This window comes from Chanodichthys erythropterus, chromosome 15, assembly GCF_024489055.1.
Source record: "Chanodichthys erythropterus isolate Z2021 chromosome 15, ASM2448905v1, whole genome shotgun sequence".
Taxonomy (NCBI): domain Eukaryota; kingdom Metazoa; phylum Chordata; class Actinopteri; order Cypriniformes; family Xenocyprididae; genus Chanodichthys; species Chanodichthys erythropterus.
The window spans coordinates 6,729,431-6,734,982 of record NC_090235.1 but is presented as its reverse complement, the minus strand read 5'-3'; the positions used below and the strand labels follow the sequence as shown (position 1 = coordinate 6,734,982).

Below are 5,552 nucleotides of genomic sequence, written 5' to 3'. Positions count from 1 at the left end.
GATGGGACCTATGCACATTGCACACAGTAGAGCGCTGTTTAGGACAGTTTCCTGTTGAAGAGCTTAAGTAATTTTTCACATAATGTTCTCTCTCTTAAAATGTAAACAAGTGTAAATGCCAGCATTATCATGAATAAAGAAGTGAAGTCTGTCAGGTAAAACAAGAGCTGATTCATGCAGTTCAGTCAGTCTGCTATTGTATTCCAACCATTACTCCTGAATAGAGGCTTCCATAAATACTTAGTTTATATGTAGAGTTACACTTCTAAGTTTAATGGTGCAACGTAAAAATATTTATAGTGAATAAGTTGTAACTTAGTGCCCATATAAGTCAAAACTAGGCTACGTTGTGCCACCAGCTGCAACTAGTTATAAATATCTATATGAAATAAACTTGATGATTTTGCCAAACTAACAAAATACAACAAGACAAAGGTGTCAGCTAACACAACATTGAAAGGTTAGGCCTACCATAGTAAAAACAAAAACATTAAAAGTACCATAGAAAAAAATGTGATATTGAATTAATATATTTTAAAACACAAACCAACACATTCTCACCTGTGAAAGGTTATCCCATTTCTTTGGGAATTTAATTCTCAGCAGTTTCACAACCAGAAGCTGTGCAATGTTGTAGCATCATTGATTCTTACTGTGACCATTGCAAGATGGAGGGTGTGTCGACGTGTCTGGAGTGGTTGAATGTGCCATCTGCGTATATATATATGTCAAAGCTTGTCTATTCTGCTAAACACTCATTAGTATTAACCCTCTGACAAGCCAGTGGGCCAATCCGCGCATGTCTCTCACAAGGAACGTAATGGCAGTGATTGACAAGCCAGAGGGCCAATCATTTTTTGTGATGATCACATAAACAATTGGCTGATGTTTTTAAGGCCCTACCTCGTGCACAGATGATGTATATTGATATTATTCCTTTCAGTGCACCTAATAAATAGTCTTTTATCAGTTAGTAAAGACAGTTTCAAATAATATTGCAAAAATGTATAAAACAAAACATCCTCTATAGCACCTTTAAGTATAAAACAGCAATCAATGCCAAAATTGATTTATCTGTATCGTTGTCAATAGTTTCTTATTACTGTATATGAATATACATCTACATTTGGTTTCATGATTCTTTTTGTCATTCTGATTAATATACATACTGTTCTTGTGAAAAATATTAATTTTCCTTTGAACAATTATCTGCATGTTCTATAGGTAAACACAAGGTGCATCAAGAACATTGTACAAGAATAAAGAAAGAATGGTTTTTATTGATAAACTATCCATTAAGCAATATTTTTGTTCACACTTTTGCTTGGCTGGCTCCATTATATTTGAATCATAGAATGTAGGAAGCTGGTTTCCCAGAATACATTTATGTTCCACACTTTAAATGTAAATGGTAACAAAGCAGGCCACACCTCCACTGCTCATTGCCAGTGACAGACCTAGAAGTTCAAGGCACATTGTGAGTTAGAACAGATTACAGTGTAAAAAGCCCCTAAGTGTTTCAAGCACCAATTTTCACACTTGAAATGGTTAAATCTGGGTCATTCTAAACCCCAGGTAAATGCAATCCTGGGATATCTTGACTAATCCTTCATATGCTTATGTTTAACACTGTACATTCCTTACCTGAGATAATATTCTTATTTACACTTTCTGTTTAACCCCCATTGTGTTGCAGCTAGCACAGAAAAAAGATATACAGGGGCTATATGTGTCCTGCAAAATAAGCAGATTAACGTAATTTTTGTTTGCTAAAAAAAGTACAGAAAATACAATTCAAATATGTTACAAAGAATGCACCAAAATGGTCTTTGATTTGAGAACAGTTATTTTTTTTCTGTCAGATAGCCTTTTAAAAATCTGTTAGATTTGCATAAATGAGAGATCAGATGTGATCAGAACATTCCCTTCTTAAAGTGTTGGATTAACTCTGACACATCCTCCTTACATCCAGCCATCCTCCTGCATGTGGTAAACTAGGAGAAAACATCATGGCACACACTCTCACACTATGTAACAGCAATGAACATTAATGAATTACGAAAATAATAGTGTTCAGAAACACAAGGTTGGGTGGACAAATTTCCCATATTTAGGTTGAAACAAAATGGAACATTATTGCAGGTAAATATGTTATAAATGTATTTACTGTTAAAGAAGTTTCTGCCTCAGATTTTACGCCAGCCAAACTGTAATACATTGATGTACTTAAAGGTTGACCACACAGCCAGAGTAAGCTTCTCTGTGTGTGGCATCAGTCAGCCTCATATGCCTCCACTCTCATATCCTCACGATCACCACTGTCCACGACACTATATGCATAGCTGCACTCGCAGCCAATGGAAAACATCTGGCCAGAGAGATGTTATTCTTGCGTAGCCAGACCTTCAGACTGACGGCAGAAGGTCTGGACTCTATCACAGCTTTCATTGGCCAAGAAAGTTTGTTTTGTTCCATGTCATGTTTAGGGGAGTGAAAATGTAAAGTCAATGTCCCTACAATAACAGACCGGCATGCATCTAATCAATTATCATGGTAAGTGCTCGTTGTCACAGCTGTAAACACAACAGCTTTACTCTTCCATGAGGGCGTTTGGCATCACGGCATTTGTTTCCAGGCGGACCGTTAAAGAACACGACACACCCGTCTCCCGAACATCCTGTAGATTTCAACCAACCAGATGACGACTTCGAAACTCCTGAAGTGTTTCCAGTTAAGTGTGCTATATGCATCAGATATTCAGCCAACGGTCTGTGGGCATGACGTCTGAGGCTGAGACTAGAGAGACGTGTGCTATTGTCATCCTTATAGTACAGGCCTGGACCCTGATGCGAGGGAAAAGATAATATGAACATTACGGGAGATTATGTGTATGCATAACTTGCTCATGAAGATCATGAGACCTTACTAAAAGAATTACAATAATATTATTTTATTGTTGTATTTAATTTGTTGTAACCTATAATATTACATGCTTAGACTGAGAGCACCCTAAAAAAATTTGCAAACAATCAAAACAAAAACAGCTATATAAACACACAGACTTCACCTGCTTGTCCCAGCCGCAGATAATACTCCCCCTAGACAGGCCCATGCCTCTGTATCCCAGCATCATGTTGGACAGGAGTTTGGAGGCTGCAGACACTGAGGTACTTTGCTTGTTATGTAGTTTGTCTGTTTTTAAAACACACAAACACTTACATATTAATATATTAATGAAGAATAGCGGTGGTCCAAACAACACAATTCTGCTTAGCTTCTACACAACTTTATTTCTTCAGGGAAAATTTATTTTACGTTCCTGGGGGCATTGTGGTCATACATAGTACATGCAAATATTTTTGAATATGAGTAGCCTATTTTAAATTGAAAGATGAAGAAAAAAAAAAATAGACAGATATATACCTCAGATATATAACACCTCTTCTTAGTTCACCATAAAATGTCATAATTTACTCATGTCACACAAGGTTATTTTCACAAGGTGTGAAATATGAATAATAATTTTTCTCCAAAGTTTGTTCTTCTAACAATCTTCATCTAATGTTTAGATGGAATACATTTCCTGACACAGCTGAAACTGGTAACTTCATCCTGTGAGCAGATGCTCTTCCCCAGAAGCATGCTTAGACAGACCTGCACTCTTTAGTCAGCAGTCTCTCCCAGTACTGACAGTTTACATTGCAGCCTGACATAGTGCCCAGCAGAGAAGGGTTGATCTCAATCACTTTACTGGCTTCCTTTGATGCTGCAAGTGTAGGTCTACATATTTTACATAAAGGAAAGGTGATTCCTCTGCGGAAAACAATGATTTAGAAACCAAAGATTTACATAGTTTTGATTACAACCAGAAAATATAGGCTTTAAAAAAACCTATACATAGTTTAACTTGGAATAGCATCTTTAAATTAAGTTCTTCTATTCACCTATGCTATTAAGAATAGGCCTATTTGAGATAAACATGAACATTTTGTGATTCTTTGGAGAAAAGGCTCTGCACACTGCTGGTTGACCAATAGGAGTGTGAGTCTTTCAGCATCATCAGTATCTATGCAGATTCATCTGATGCAGGTTAAAACCATAGACAACTATCTATGTCTATGGTTAACACTAACAGGTGTAGCATTGGTAAGGTACAGAAACAAATCTGGACACACCCTATTCCAAAACTCATCATTATCCAGGCAGGTTGTTGATGCCTGAAACCACAGAGCAGACTATGTTTAAAATAACTTCTTTTATACCACTGAAAAGTATTTTGTGAATTTTGTGTATTTTCTGCTCTTGGATTGCTATTTGAGAACTCAATATAGATACAACAAATAATTCAAAATAATACAATTTAAAGATTTAAATTTTACATATTTAAATTGAGCACACAAGTATGCTGAATATTTTAAAGTTCATGCTTTAACCAACTTATTAAATGTAGAAAATACTTTTTTTTTCTTTCCTGTTGCATTTACTTAATCTTCACATTCATTTACTTCAGCTACAGGAACACAGGGATATTGACAGAACCTTACAATAAGCAGCTATTGGTTCAACAAAAAAGCAACTAACATCCATGTTTACTTCATAGCAGCCAGATCACCAAATCCTCAAAATGCGGAAACTAAACATACAGTAGCTGTCATGTTCTCGATTAGCACATTCCTAATGATTAAGTTTATGAATCATCAATTGGATGTCACATACCCATGGCTAGATATGACCCCTTGTCCATGCTCCTATAAGGGCCAACTGTGTACAGATGACTGCCAGTGAAGTCAAAACCCCCTAAAATTAGTTCTGGTCATACCTCGATACATGAGAAATAGTAGCAATTAAACATTAATGTAGAGTGACATCACATAAAGTGCAGCCTGATGTTTGGTGCAAACATGATCACACAGTGTAGCTTATGTGTGATAACAGGTGAAGATTATAATACACCACCAAGTATGCACACACCTGAAGAGCATGTCTTGCAGTATTAACCGCTATGACAACTTTCTGCCACTTTTAATGGAGAAGTTAATGAGGTTTGATGACAGTATATTTGATATGTCTTCTCTGTGTCTGGCTGTTCCTGTGCCACAACAACAGACAAAAAAATAAAAAATAAAATGATTTTGACTGATGTGAGCTATATGCATTTGCATTATAAATTATGTCATTCAATTTTTTTTATTTTTTTTTTTTTAAAAGGCCATGGGAAGGTTTTTTTTATAACTAGTGCAATGGATATTTAATCAGTAGGCTATTATGTTAGCTGCAATGGCACACATTTTATCTGTCACTACTTCAGAGGTGGCACACACACACACACACATACACACACATTAGTTGTTTATTAGACAATATCTATATCTTGTACAAATTATTATTTTTGGGATAAATGGTAGTAGCCTACATGTTTAGTGCCTTGTTTTCCCCCTCTTCTTATCCATTGCACTGAATGACAGAACATCATTTTAAAACGTTTTATATTACTCTATTGTGCCAATATCAAGTTTTATGTTTGCTCTTATTATTCTAACTTTTATTATGAT

General features: G+C 35.9%; 1 pseudogene; it reads right to left on the bottom strand.

Moving 5' to 3' along the window:
• Window positions 1-1,458: 1,458 nt before the first annotated feature.
• On the bottom strand, window positions 1,459-4,744 carry LOC137002156 (proteasome subunit beta type-8-like; annotated as a pseudogene).
• Between the last annotated feature and the right edge of the window lie 808 nt (window positions 4,745-5,552).